This window comes from Monodon monoceros, unplaced genomic scaffold (assembly GCF_005190385.1).
Source record: "Monodon monoceros isolate NGI ecotype Baffin Bay Population unplaced genomic scaffold, NGI_Narwhal_1 Super_Scaffold_5, whole genome shotgun sequence".
In the NCBI taxonomy this organism is placed as follows: domain Eukaryota; kingdom Metazoa; phylum Chordata; class Mammalia; order Artiodactyla; family Monodontidae; genus Monodon; species Monodon monoceros.
The window spans coordinates 104,680,697-104,695,923 of NW_021703782.1; the positions used below are offsets into that span (position 1 = coordinate 104,680,697).

At 48.1% G+C, this 15,227-nt stretch overlaps 1 protein-coding gene across 21 annotated transcripts in view; it reads left to right on the top strand.

Moving 5' to 3' along the window:
- Positions 1-14,148: 14,148 nt before the first annotated feature.
- Positions 14,149-15,227, top strand: part of RALGPS1 (Ral GEF with PH domain and SH3 binding motif 1) — a 286,283-nt gene continuing 285,204 nt past the window's right edge. For 16 of the 21 annotated variants that reach the window (XR_003790635.1, XR_003790636.1, XR_003790637.1 and 13 more), the window contains exon 1: positions 14,206-14,384. The gene's annotated coding sequence lies outside the window, so the exon portion shown is untranslated. Of the gene's footprint in view, positions 14,447-15,227 lie in introns of all 21 variants that reach the window. The other 5 variants (XM_029201514.1, XM_029201511.1, XM_029201515.1 and 2 more) reach the window with 5 other exon arrangements.

Here is a 15,227-nt window from a genome sequence, read left to right on the forward strand (position 1 = left end):
GGTCTTCCTCCGGATTTACCTCTTCTGGCCCCCTGAGTTTCACAGGCTCTAACAAACATCCTCCGGTGTCATAGTTTCTGTTAACCACTGTTTTTGAAAGGTTAGGATTTCCTAAGAAGCTCTTGTGCCACCGTGCTGCCGGAGAGAGGAGAAAGCAGCAGATCTCTCTCTGACCTTTACCATGTGGGGTAGAGACTGGATTGTCAGGGGGCCGAAGTCTGCAGCCAGGATCGCTGGTGAACCCTTTCCGCATTTTCCTGCCGAAGTACCCTCTGGCTCCATCGAATGTGCCTTGTTCACTCCCACCACAGAGCTTGGAGGTGCACACGCCCTGTCTCCTGCCTCCAGCTCTCTGAAACTGAGCAAGACCCTGTGGGGCCCTCCTGGGTACGGAAGCCTTTCCATGTCCCCCATTTATTGTTTTCAGGAGGAAGGCTTCAGCCTCCTAAACCTTCTCTGAGTACCAAAGCGCAGATTCAAACGGTTGCTAATCAGAAAAGGGAAGGATTGCAGAAACAGAGGAGGAGCAGTCTAGAAACTATAGTCAGCCAAGGGCAGCGCCTGGTCCCTCCTCAAGGGATATATACATAACAATATACCTTTGAGTTCTGCGGGAACTAAGGCCCCCCCAGGTGGAGTTATTCAGGCGGAGCACCAGAGTCCTGGAGCACTACCCTGTTATCACCAACCAGTCAGAAGAAAGTCACACACCCTGCAGCCTTCACCCCCAGTTCTGCCACCGTCCTCCTTGCTTGGCGCTAAAATAAACGTTTCTCTGCTCCAAACGTCGACCTTTTGGTTTGTTTGGCCCACGAACTTCTGTTCGGTATACCGTCTTCTCCCGAGAAGCCAGTTAACTCCTCCTCCCCAGATTTTATTAATAGCTCAGGCCTCCCTCCGGCAGGGAGCCCTGCAGCAGCCCTTCTAGGTCAGGCCCCTTTAACAGAGCCCTTTGTTGAGCTGTGTTCCTCCAGCCCTACAGCGTAATTCATTGCTCTGAAAAATTGGCAGCTGGGTATTGATTAGTGAGATTATTCAATTAATGTTTCTCCCTCTAGCCTGCAAGCTCCATAACAGCAGGGATCCTGGACTGTCTCCCTCACCTGTATATCCTTAGCCCACAGGGCCTGGCATTGCAGCAGGCGCACAGGCAGGATTGAATGAATGAGCAAAAGCAGATATTCTGGGAGGGTCAAGCAGGGCAGTGTGGCTGGGAAGCGGGCCAGGATTAAATTTAGCTCCTGTGCTGATAGAGCTGACTTGCTCCTTGCTGTAGAACAGGTTCTCACCTTTACGGTCGAGCAGGCAGTGCGATGGTGCGTGGTGTAAGAGGTCCACGTAGGAACTGGCCTCATTGCTAGCTGGCAGCCTGCGGGACTCTGCAGGTACTAAGAGCATGATGGAGAAAGTGCATCGACTTGCGTGAATCTGGCGGTCTGGCTTCTAGCCATACCTTTGCCTGATACCCTCTTCAGCCCCAGTTTGTCTGTAAAACGTTGGAGCTGCACTCATGGCTCAGATAAGTTGTGAGGCAGTGGCTTCTGTAGGTTTGCTTTTTCCCTGAGGCTGGAAAAGTCGCCCAACATCAAGAATCAGGGGCGAGCCTCTCAGGCAGGGTTAGAGGAACAATCCCAAGGGGATGCGGTCCTGGCAATGAGAACAGCACCTGAAGCAGATAAACTGAATTGGAGCAGATGTGGTGTAGACCACATTGAGCTGCTTTGCTGGCAAAGGCCATTGGCAGTAGCTGGCTCTTCATTTGTCCTAAGTCATGATCTGTGCTCGCTTTGCTTTCTTCCCATCATAGTTAATAATTATCCCCACCTGGCTGCAGGGATGTCCGTGATGTCCTTTACAGTGTCAGCAACCACCAAGCAATCCCCAGACCATTTCCTTGAAAACCCCTCAAGCCTCAGTGACTCATAATTAAATATCTCTGTGATGTTTTCCTTTTGTTCTGCAAGGCAGGCCTAGCTTGCATAACTTTTGTCAGCAAGTGGGACTCCAAACTTCAGAACACAAAGTAAATGGCAGAAAGAGGCCACCTCAAAGGAAACGAATGTTGCGGAACGTTATCAACTTGGGGTAGTGCGGTGGAGCCCTCACTGGGTGATTGCTGTGCTTGAGGGAAGATGTACAATAAAGCTTGCTGCTCTACCTTTCATTGGTCAAGAATGTGCTATTATTCTAAAGTGGCAGTGGGAGGAGGTATATGTTTAAATTAACGGTGGATTATAATGCAGTCACCCACAGGGTAACCTGCCTGGGTCTGCAGGGACAGAGCTGTGTCTCTTTCCAACTCAGGCAGCAAACAGGTGCCCCGCCCATCATCTGTCAAAGAGGTTGCTTACTAGGGCTTCTCTTGTTCCTGCCTGTTCCCTAAAGGAGCTTGGCCTTTAGGGCAGTTTGGCTGGGCTTCTAGGGGCTATGGACATGACCCTTCAGGGCAGCTAGCTAGATGTGGCTGCTACCCCCTCAGGCTACACAGACAAGCCCGCTTTGCTGTGGAGGCAGCGAGGTCCCTGCACTCAAAACATGTCTTCACCCCTTTTGGCCTCAGCCTTGGCACTCTGATCAGCCCTTGGGCCCTCTTCTTTGTGTCCTGATGCAAGATTTGCCCTGTTGTCCTTCCCTGGGCTCCCCTGGACCCCACTAGTGGCTGTGCATAGCCCGGGCCTCTGAGCTAGAATGGATAATGCAAGTTTGCTTGCAGCTCCCTCAGGTGCCGTGTGTGTGTGTGTGTGTGTGTGTGTGTGTGTGTGTGTTTTCTTTAAAATGTGCAAATCAGGGGAAATTCCCTGGCTGTCCAGTGGTTAGGACTCCACGCTTCCACTGCACGGGGCACGGGTTTGATCTCTAGTCAGGGAACTAAGATCTCGCATGCCACGTGGCATGGCCAAAGAAAAGGGGGCAAATCAGAGGATAAGTCATTTTGAATTCTGCCCCCTTCCCCAGGGTGCTCAAGACACTTGCATTCTCCTAAGAGTGGGAAGGGCCCTCCCAGGCCATCTACTCCCCGCCTCCCAGTACTAGGACTCCCTAGCCTAGTCCTTGTAACTAATCTCCAGTTTCTACTTGCTTGTGGGAACTGGCTGCCTCCCAGGGGACTCCGCTTTGACCACTTTCCATGATAGAAAGCCCTTCCTCATCCTGAGCTCCAAAACTGCCTCTCGGAGTTGGCCCCTCGGCTCTCTGTTCTACCCCAAGGACCACAGCATTCCTGGCTCCCTCCAGCCGTCTCTTTGGGCTTCTCTAGGCTGAATGTGACTCTAAGCTATTTTCTCTAGAGCCTAGGCCATGGGAACATCCTTCCTCTTTCTGTCTGCCCACTTCCCTCCACTTCAGGGCTTTAACAGATATTATCAGGAGACATGTTTCTGACAGAATTTTGTTGGAACTGAGGAATCTATAACTTGGAAGAACACGTCTTTGGCAAAAGAACTGCTTTTGTGTGACTGTTATTTTAACTAGCCTATCTCTGCCAGACGTTCCATTCATCACACATCTGGGTCCCTGGAGCGATTTTCCGGAGTTTTTTGTTGTATTTTTGTTTTACCCCTCAGCTCCTTCACTCTCTCCATTTACTTCTCCAAATATTAATGTGAGAATCAAAAGCCACCTTTCATTTTGGAGATCTGGGCTCTGAGGCTGGACTTTTGCATCTGAATTTCCTTGGAGGCCTCACACCATTCCCTTTGAGGGTTATCCTCTCACTGTGATCACTGAGTCTCCGGGGGTGGGAGCTGAGGCTTTCTGAACCTCACAGGTGCTGGTGCTAATTCAGCCGGGCAAAGGGATTCCTGTCTTGGGCGTCTCATTCTTGGGAGGGAAAGCAGGGGCCGACTGCTGGCTTCATTCCACTTCCTTTCTGCCCTTTCAGCACAACTGCATCCCCTCACTGGGACCTCATGCACTCCTTCCTCCCTGCCGGACCCTGGCCAGGCTGGTGGCGAAATGGGAATGTTATTGGTGTTCAGTAACTAAACTGCTAGTTCCCTTCTTTCCCTCCACTGCATGGTCCCTCTTTCCCCAGAATGGGGCTCCAGGGACCTCCTGTCACCATGCTCTGTTGAAAGGCCCCACGTCCAACTGCGGTCAGGGGATGACCAGCTGTAGTCCCTGTAAGGACTGGAGGCTTCCACTCTGAAGGTAAGCCCAGCGCCTCTCTGCTTACAGTTTTCCTTGTGGAAATGTTTCCCTTTATAAAGTGCCAGTTGCTATCTGGATATAATGGTCTAAGCCCAGATGGAAAGAATTTAATGGCATCCTTCCTGGGGGCTCTGTGTGGATAGCTGGGGCCTCATTGATCCCCCTGAGAGAGCCAGCGACAGGGTCTGGTTACCCTGAGAACTCTAGGAGGCCAGAGGTCCCAGGACAGGGTATCCTCTACCTTTGTCCTGGGCACTAAGATGACCACTCTCTCAGGCTCTGGATGGCAGAACTCAGGTGGCCTGACCTTGATTCCAGGACATCACGCCTTCCTACGGTCTCTGAAAAGGATTACATTGTCAAGAGCCTTTGCCAGCCCTGGTACACTGTGAAAAACCATTGAAATGCTGCTGGTTCTGCATTGGATATAAACTGCATTCATTGGCTGGAGCCAGTGGACACATCCTGTAAATAGAGACCTCAGCTTTAAGGCCTGTGTCTAGTTTTGAGTTCCCTTGAGAACCTATATCCTGCTGGAGGGAGGAGGCCCAGCTAAGTGAAGAGGGGGCAAGACCATGAAGCAGGGACTTCCTGGTGGTCCAGTGGCTAAGACTCCACGCTCCCAATGCAGGGGGCCGGAGTTTGATCCCTGGTCAGGGAACTAGATCCCACGTGCTACAACTAAAAGATCCCGCATGCCACAACTAAAGAATCCTGCATGTAGCAACAAAGATCCCGTGTACCACAACTAAGACCTGGCACAGCCAAATAAATAAATAAACACATACATATTTTTTTAAAAAAGACCATGAAGCAAAATTCAGGTGAATTAAATAGTTAATTGTAGAAGAATGAAACCATGAAAAAAACTAATTAGAAAAAAACGTTGATGGATTATTTGCTTTTGCAGCGGGGAAGATCTTCTTAAGGATAAGACCAAATAGAAAGAATCCTAAGGGAAAAAATAGGTTTGACTATATACAATGTAAAATATGTTCAGTAAAAGCAAAACAACAAAACAAAAAAAACACTTTGCAACATATAGTACAAGAGCTTTTTTTCTTTATAAATTTATTTATTTTTATTTATTTTTGGCTGTGTTGGGTCTTCGCTGCTGCACGCAGCCTTTCTCTAGTTGCAACGAGCAGGTGCTACTCTTCGTTGTGGTGCGCTGGCTTCTCACTGCGGCGACTTCTCTTGCTGTGGAGCGTGGGCTCTAGGCGCGCGGGCTTCAGTAGTGTGGCTCGCGGGCTCAGTAGTTGTGGTGCAAGGGCTTAGTTGCTCCGCGGTATGTGGGATCTTCCTGGACCAGAGCTCGAACCCATGTCCCCTGCATTTGCAGGTGGATTCTTAACCACTGTGCCACCAGGTACGTCCCAGTACAAGAGCTTTTTAAAATTAATAAGGAAAAGATGAATGGTCCAATTCTAAAAAGGGAAAAGACCTAAAGAAGCAATTCCCAGAAGAAATACTCAAGGCTAATAAGTACATGGTAAAGATACTTTATCTCTGCAGAAAGCAATCAAAGCAATAACAAGAGACCGTTTTTCTATTTATTCAGTTGGCAATACCCAGCATTGATGAGGGTGAGGGAAAATTGGACACTCACACCTGATGTTGGGTTTATAAGTCGGTATAACATCTCTGGAAGGTAGATTGGTACCATGCTTCAAAAAGTTAAATGCATATTCCCTTTGACACAGTGGTACTACTTTTTTTTTTTTTTTTTTGCGGTACACGGACCTCTCACTGCTGTGGCCTCTGCCGTTGCGGAGCACAGGCTCCGGACGCACAGGCTCAGCGGCCATGGCTCACGGGCCCAGCCGCTCCGCGGCATGTGGGATCTTCCCGGACCGGGGCACAAACCCGTGTCCCCTGCATCGGCAGGCAGACTCACAACCACTGCGCCACCAGGGAAGCCCAGTGGTACTACTTTTAAGAATTTAACCTAACAAGGTAGTCTAACAAATAACAGAAGATGTACAAATTTATTCATCCCAGTGTTGATTATAATATCGGAAAGTTGTAAGCCCTTATAATGTCCATCAGTAAATCTGATACATTCCTACAATGCTATTGTAGGGAATCATCTAAAATGATGATATAAATGCATAAAACCTTTAAGGCATGGAGAAATATCCACGACATATTGTTGAGTGTAGGAAAGCAACTTACAAAAGAACATATGTTGTGTGAGACTACTTAAAATATACACATGTATATATGACATATGATATTACATTACATAATAACATACATAATGGCCTCTATATTGAATACCTATAGATATCTATGCTTATTGAATGAGATCATGTATTTAATGAGTTGAAACATTGTAAATGCTTTATGAATGCTAGGAGATGAGGGTGGATAGGGAGCCAGATGTTCAGGTATATTTTATTTCAAGCTAAGAAATTTGGATTTTACCCCATGGCCATGGGGAGGCAGTAGCACTCAATTCAATGAATATTTCTGGAGTGTCTATTACAGAAATGCCAAAGTTGAAAAGGCTTTTTCATAGAGAAGATTGCTGAAGAGGTTGAGGTTTGTACCAAGGGAAAGTCAGCCAATTGGCTCCCAGGGTAGATGGCCTTGGGGACTTCACCAGGGTCTGGGGCCAGCCCTCAGACTGATCCACCTAGAGATCTGACTTTGGAACACAGGGAAAATGGGTCTGAATCTACCACTGACTTACAGTCACTAAGTGTAAAGACTGATGTCTAGAACTAGGGTGCTACTATATTATATTTCAAAGAGACATAAATGGTATGCTAAAATGCGACACGTTTGGCACATTAATTTTCATCAGACCTACATGGGAAGCTCCTACTATACTACTATGGATGTACCAATCAATGATGGCTGCCATTTATTAAACACTTACTAAACATTTGTTGAACATTAGGTGCCAGACAATATATCAAGCACTATTCATGCATTATTTCCCTGAGTCCTCAGAACAACTCTGTAAGGTGGGTACTATTATTTATTATCTGCATTAAACATTTTTTTTTTATATCTCCATTTCCTAATACTGGAGCACTGAGTCACCATGTGACCGAGCTGCCCTTGAAGAACTGGACATTATCTGACCCACTGAGCCAAAAGTTTGGGCAGCAGCAATCATCAAGTAGAAATGGTATATGAGATCGGATTCAAGAATGTCCAGGAGGTACTATTCATACGTTGTATGAATATGTGACTCCATACCCGTAACACTTACTCCTGCTGTATGGCCTCCTCTACCTCAATCTAAACTTAGAGCCTCAACCTCCACCTGTGCTGGCACCTACTAGAAATGACTGCTGAAAAAATTCTCAGCCCCATGCAAGAGATGGTGTAAAGAGAAATCCTCCCAGTGGGCAATGCATTTGGTTGTCCATTTTTGTTGACTGAAAGATGACCAGAAGTACAGGTATATATAGATTCATGGGCAGGGCAATGGCTAATTGTCTGGGTACATGGTCAGGGATTTGGAAAGAAAAGGACTGGAAGATGGTCACAAGAGGGCTTTGGGAAGAGATATGCAGATTGACCTCTCAGAATGTTCACAGAGTGTGAAGATATTTGTATCCGTTATCTATTGCAACCTAACAAACCATCCCAAAACGTAGTGCTTTAGAACAATAACCAGTTCAGTTCCTCATGATTCTGTGGATCAGCTTCACTGGGCTTTTTTTTTCTGAACTTTTAGGTTCTGATAACCTAGAATCATTCTGTGATAGGTGATTTATAAGAAATATATATTTGGTCATTCAGATGACCAAATATATATTTTTTATATATATTTGGTCTTCATTCATGGTTCCTGGCTCACAGCTCCCCAAACCCTAGAATTTCCCAAGCAATTAGAGCAAGGGCAGCATCTTTTGTTAAAATATGTGGTATCGCGTCCTCAGTTCCTGGGGGAAAAAAATGCTTCAGAGCCATAACGATGAAATGGGTATCATGTTATCACAATGAGCCCCTTTCAACTGGTGTGTTAATGAGGTGACTTTTGGGAATCCCCCAAATATGGGGGGAGCTGATTGCCAGGGGAACCAATGAATAGAGGGTTGGAACTTTTAGTGCCACCCCCAAGACCTCTGGGGAAGAAAGAAGGGCTGGAGGCTGAATCAATCACCAATGGCCAATGATCTAATCCATGGTGCCGATGTAATGAAGACTCCATAAAAACCGAAAAGGATGGGGTTCAAGGAGCTTCCAGGTTGGTAAACTAGAAAGCTTCCATGTGCCACCGTGCCAGGCCTGAAACTCCATGAGGACAGAAATTCGATTGCTCAGAACCTTGCCCTCTGAATCTCTTCAACTGTATATTGATCCCTCTCCTTTAATATCTTTCAAGATAAGTTGGTAATCTCTTGAGTAACCCAGTTTCCTGAGTTCTTGTGAGCCACTCTAGCAAATTAATCAAGCCCAGGGAGGGGGTTGTGGGAACCTCTGATTTATAGCCAGTTGGTCAGAAGCAGGTAACAACCTGGACTTTCGACTGGTGGCTGAAGTCAGAGACATTCCTGTGGGGCTGAGCCCTTAACCTGTGGAATTTGATGCTGTCTCTGGATAGACACAATCAGAATTGAGTTGAACTGTAGGACACCCAGATGGTGTTGGAGAATTGCCAGTTGGTGTGGGGAAAACCATGCCCCCTCCCACACAGTGGAATTGGTGATCAGAACTCTTACTTTCCTTTGTCCCTTCAGCCCTGGGAACAGGCGCTACTTCCTTGCATCATTACATGTTTCCTCAGGGTAATAAGGTCCTTACACTCCATGAGAAATGATATTATTTGAAGATAGGATATGATTAACTAAAGATATATATTGTAAACCTTGGGGCAACCATTAACATTTCTTAAATGTTTAATGGTTTAACATATTTGTAGTGGCTTGTCTGTAGCAACTTAGAACCATTCCCTGTTTCTTCTATACCCTCCCATGTATCTCAAGGTCTGGACGCTTAGGAGGACTACATTTCCCAGCATTCCTTGCCAGAAGGGTTACTAGTTAGACTCTACCGATGAGAGGTAGAGTTGACTCATTATTCTCAGGAATTATGCCCTATAAAGTCGCTGAGAACACGAAGTTAGTGAATACTGAACAATTGCTCCTAGGGGAAATACAGGGTTAGGTTCTTTTGAGCCACTGGTCACAACATTTTTGCCAACCAATCAATACATACCCTTGTTTTATGTGTGTTTCTGTTTAAAGACACCTTACGTGATACATACTGGTGATCTTTTCACACGGAACTCACGACCAGCAGCTCTGTAACTCATGCTTGAACCAAGTTCATCTAACACATGCACTTTCTCAGTAAGGCACGTCTTACTGAGATGTGCTTAGAACCCTGGACAGCACTTCGGCAGTATGCCTGGGGGCCATTTTAAACAGCAAAATCACCAAGAAAAAGTACAAAAATGTGAAAAACGTGGCACTAAATAGATCATGAAAAAGACAGTTGTTTACAGTGTGAGAGCTAAACAAGAAGGCAGAGTGTCACCTCATTTGACCTCTGCCCAGACACACATTGGGTGACTCAAATTTTTGCCTGTCTGTGAATGGCCTTGACAGTGCTGGGAATGTGGATTTTTGGATTGCAAATAAATTTTAGCACTAGGCTAATTCACAAATATGGAAACATGAATAATGAAGATCGACTGTATGACCATTTCAGCATGGCCACTTTGTCTACCATCTTCCAGGGCAATTAGGTATTTCCGCTTCACTGAGAATTGGCCATTGCTTCTTTCCAGGCTTCTAAGAGCCACTCCAGTAGCTGGAGTCCTTGCTAGGCTGTTAGATCCCATGTCCTGAGAAAGTATCCCCAAGTCAATGAATTCTTGCTTATCTAGTCTTACATTCCAGCTTCCTTGATCAAGCACCCTCAAAATTCAACCCCAGGGGTACTCCCCTGGCTTCTGCCAGTGCATGCTGGCTAATTCTTCCATTCTTCAGGTTTATAGCCTATTTTTTTCCTTATCAGGCCCTGGGCATCAACAGCCAGGTTATGCTGAGATTTAACCCTAGTTACCAGCCCGGCCACCTGGAGAGGAGGTAGGGGCAGCACTGCTGGTAGGGATACCTGTTGTCTGTGGGGAAGGGCTTCTGTAGCACCTGCCAGCAGAGTGGTAGCTCTGGTTCTTAATAAAGAAAAGTGTGCAAGCCCGGAGGAGCTTGGGGTTCATGCTGCAGAGTCAACATCCCCAGGAACATCCATCCAGATGTCTCCATTCCATTATTTAGAGTCCTAGGTTTTCCCCACCAGGGCTCTGACCTTCACCAAACAGACTTGCCTTGGCTGAGCAAATATCTCTGGAGCTCTAGACTCTAATCGTCAGGTTTTCAGCCTGCCACTCAATGTGTCTGTCCTTCCACTACATAGGTGATGAGAGCCTCTTTGTAAGCTACCTCCAGAGCTCTCTGGCTCTCACACTTAGCCATTAACTGCTCCTGAACAGCTCTTGGTCTCTCATCATCCTTTTGTAATAAAATATAGCTTTAACCAGCCATCTAACTTCCTCTGTCTCTGTAGGCATTATCCTCCCCATGTTTTTCAAACGCTGGCCTCATAGCACCAACCACAGTATCCTCCTCCACGGGGATAAATATCACCACCCAGGTCACCACCAGTGAAATCATTAGCATTTGAGCCACCACCTTGTTCCAGGGACTTTCTGTGTTCCACCAGGAGGGCATCCTCTTTGCTTGCTGGGCAGTGGCTTAGTCAGTCAACGTTTCTGTGCGTCAGGAGTCTGGCACAGCTTAGCTGGGTCCTCTGCTTCAGGGTCTCACAAGGATATAATCAACATGTTGGCAGGGGCTGCAGTCTCATCTGAGGCTTGACAGGGTAAGGATCTGCTTCTGAGCTCACATGATTATTGGCACCATTCAGTTCCTTGCAGGCTGCTGGACTGAGGGCCCCAGTTTCTTGCTGGCTATTGGCTGCAGGTTACTCTCAGATCCTTGCTGGGTGATCTTCTCCACAGGGCAGCTCACAACATGGCTGTTTATATCCTCAAAACCAGCAAGAGAGAGTCTCCTAGCTAGATGGTTTACAACTTATGTAACGTAATCACATACAACCTAAAATCTTTGCCTTATTCTGCTGGTTAGAAGCAAGTCAGGTCCTGTCTACACTCAGGGAAGGGGATCACACAAGCCCATAGACATTGGGAGGTGAGGATTATGGGGGCCACCTTAGAGTCTGTTTACCACAGCTTCCTTGTTGATCAGCATCTCTAATGAAAACATCTCCTTGAACTGTCCCAAAGCTTGGCTCTCCATGAAATACAAGCCTATGCGGAGGCAGCTGGCCTGGCCTCGGTGACTTTTCCAGCCCTCCTTTCCTCCCCTGGCTCAAAAGTTCCTTCCCCTCATTTAGAGTTGGCCCATTCCACCAGCACATCACATTTTCACTGTGGGTGATCTGAACCCTAGCAGATGCAGCTAAGATCCTCTCCACATCCTGTTACACGATGTTTGAGCATAGGAGTGACATGACTGATCAGACTTCCTGATAACTTTTAAAAACAGCTTTATTGAGATAAATTCATACACTATATAATTCACCCATTAAAAGTGTGCAATGCAATGGCTTTCAGTATATTCACAGAGTTGTGCAATCACCAATTTTAGAATATTTTCATTATCTCAAAAAGAAAGTCCACATGCCTTAGCCATTACTCCCAATTCTTGCATCTTCCCAGCCCCAGACAACCACTAATCTACTCTCTCTCTCTATAGATTTGCCTATTCTGGACATTTTATGTAAATGGAATCATATGTGATCTGGCTTTTTCACTTAGCATGTTTGCAAGGTTCATCCATGTTATTGCATGCATTAGTACTTCATTTCTTTTTATATTCCATTGTATGGATATACCACATTTTATTTATCCATTTATCAGCTGATGGACACTGGGTTATTTCCACTTTTTGGATATTGTGAACATTTGTGTACCAGTTTTTTATATGGACATATGTCTTCATTTCTCTTGGGCATATACCTAGGAGTTCTTGGATCACATGTTTAACTTTTTTTTTTTTTTTTTGGCAGTACACGGGCCTCTCACTGTTGTGGCCTCTCCCGTTATGGAGCACAGGCTCTGGACGCGCAGGCTCAGCGGCCATGGCTCACGGGCCCAGCCACTCCACGGCATGTGGGATCTTCCCGGACCGGGGCACGAACCCGTGTCCCCTGCATCGGCAGGCGGGCTCTCAATCACTGCGCCACCAGGGAAGCCCCTTATGTTTAACTTTTAAGGTACTGTTTTCCAAAGTGGTGGCACCATTTTACATTCCCACTAGCAGTGTTTGAGGGTTCCAATTTCTCCATCTCCTCACCAACCCTTGTTATTGTCCATCTTATTTGCTATGGCCATCCTAATGGGTGTGAGTAGGTATCTTATTGCGGTTTTGATTTGCATTTGATGGCTAACGACATTGAGCATCTTTCCATGTGCTTATTGGCATTTGTAGATCTTCTTTGGATAACTATTCAGATCCTTTTCTCATTTTAAAATTGGGTTTACAATAACTTTTTGATGTATTACAAAAGAATCTATGTTCATTGAAGAAAACTTAGAAGCTATGCATGAGCATATTAAAAATAAGAGATGTCATTTAGCAAGCATATATTACACGCATTGTGCTGAACTTCCATGCTTGCCCTAAGTCACACATTTAGAAATAACAATAGCTAATGTTTATTGAGCTCCTGTTAGGTACTAGGCCTTCTCCCATGTGTCACCTCACTGAACGCTCCCAGCAGCCTTTCTGAAGAGGGTGTTGTTTTCAGCATATTTATTTTTCAATAAAGAAACTGAGGCACAGAGATGTTAAATAACTTGCTTACTTACACACAGCTTGCTGGGGGCAGAAGCAGAGTTTGGATTCAGGCAGTCAAAAGTCCCCAGAGTTTGCACTCAACACCCACCCTGTGCATTTCTGAATCCAGAGGCTCTGAGCAGAATGAACCATTGCATTACATTGTCTCTTGTTCTCTTTAAGTAAAATAGCTAAGTATCTTCTTTGATGATTATTCTTTCTTAATGCAACATGGCAGGAATTTCCCTCAGAGACTCCTGAAGACTTAGAAATGGTTTAATTTCCACTGACTCTATTTCTTTTCTTTTTGTTTCTCTCTTTTTCTTCCATAAGCTTTGGGAAGACAGTAGCCAAATCTTTCCATACACTGATGTTACTGCAAAATGAATTTGAAAATTGTCAAAATGACGTTCTACTTGTCTGTGTGTCCAAGAATCATTCAGAGTAACGCAGGACATAGGGCCTCCTTTCTGTGGGAGGCCGAACAGAGATTTTCTGTGGTTCTGACTTACAGGGCTTCACAGAACTGGCTTCAGCTGTCTTTACAACTTACCTCTGCGACTTTAATCAAATGACTTAACCCTTCTGCTCACCTCATCGTCCGTGGCAGAGTAAAGAATCTGAGAGCAGACAGACAACAGACAACCTCATTTCTCAGCTTTGCACTTGTGTGGTCTTGGGCAAGTCCCTTCACCTCGAGGGGCTTAATTTTGCCCAGCTGTAAAATAAATGGGCTGGACCCGAGGCTCTCGAAGGTTTCTTCTGGCTCTGACGTTCTGTGTTCTGTGCCTACCTCCGAGTTGTAAAGAATGGGCATTAAGGTGATGTTTCTCACAAAACCATTTTTTGTTGAAAACAATAAATCCTAGGTAGAGGTTTCAAGGGTAAATTGTATGAGGCCTGGAAGGATGTATGGGGAATAAGATGCGCTGCTATTTCTAGGAAGGGGATGGGCGTGGCGGGGCGCTGAGGAGGGTGTGCGGGCAGCTGAGCATCCTCGCAGGCGGAGACGACGTCTGAGGGCTGCAGCGCAGGCCGAGCGAGGCCAGGGAGGATCTGGGCTGCAGCGGCTGCGCACTGGCGCGCCCAGCCGGTCGATTTGCGTGTCTCCGCCTCTGCGACGAGCTGGTTGGGGAGACTGGTCTGGCGCCGCGCGCCGATTGGCTGAGCGGCCCGCCGCTCAGACCCAGGAGAGGACAGTTCCTACTGCGGCTGGGCGCCGGCTCCGCTCCCTCGTCGGCCCGCGCTCCAGCTGCGCCCGGCCCTGGCCCGGCTTGGCCTGGCCCCGGCCTCCGAGCGAAGGCGCCGCTGCCGCCTGGGCCGCTCCCAGGGCCATGAGGAGGCGACGGCAGCCACTGCGGCCCGCGTCAAGGTGACCGGCCGGGACTGCGGCGGCGGCGAGAGCGGGCGGTGAGAGGAGCGGCTGGCGGGGCGGGGCGGGGCCCTGAGGGCCGGGCCGGAGGGAGCTGCAGGTGTGTGGGGCGGGACCCCGAGGGGCCGCTGGGCCGGGGAGGGGCCTCGGGGCAGGGGGCGGGGCAGGGGGGCTGTAGGGATTGTGTCCGGCGGTGTCGGGCACGGGGACCGGGCCGGGGGCTTTAAGTGTGTGGTGGGAATGGGGGTTTTGGTATGGAGTACAGCGAGTGTGGGGGTGGAGGTGGGGAAAGGCCGCCGGTGCGGGGGGCGGGGCTGGAGGAGGCAGTTGGGAGGGGCCGAGGGGGGGCTGCAGGTGCGGGGGGCGGGGCCGGGTGGGACCACATGTTTACCGGGGGAGGGGGCTGCGAGGTGAGGCCAAAGCGGGCGGAGAGACCGGACCTGAGGAAACCACAGGTGCAAGGGGCGGGGCTAGGGAGACCTGCAGCGGTGGGGGGCGGGGCCCCGAGTGGTTGCAGGTCCGGAAGCGGGGCCCCAGGTAAGAAGCGGGCAAAGGGTGAGTGGTCGCGGGAAAAGGGAAAGCCGCCCTCCCCACTGTCCAGGGAGTTTGAGTGGAAGCAGGAGCTTTGGGCTCTCTGAGGATTCTGGAGGCTTCGAGGTTGCGGCTGGGCCGGAAGGGGCGGCTAGGCCTGCCTGTGCGTCTCCTGGGTCGGACTTGGGTCTTAGCTGCCCTGGTTACTAGGCCGGCGGCTTCCCCCATGCCACGCCGTGCCCTTAAGTGGGGCGCCCCGTTTTTCAGTCTCGGGGGCTTTTCCTGTCTCCTAGATTGGTGGGGCTGTTGGCTTTCATTCCATCAGCTGTTGAGAAATGTGTGTGCTGGCA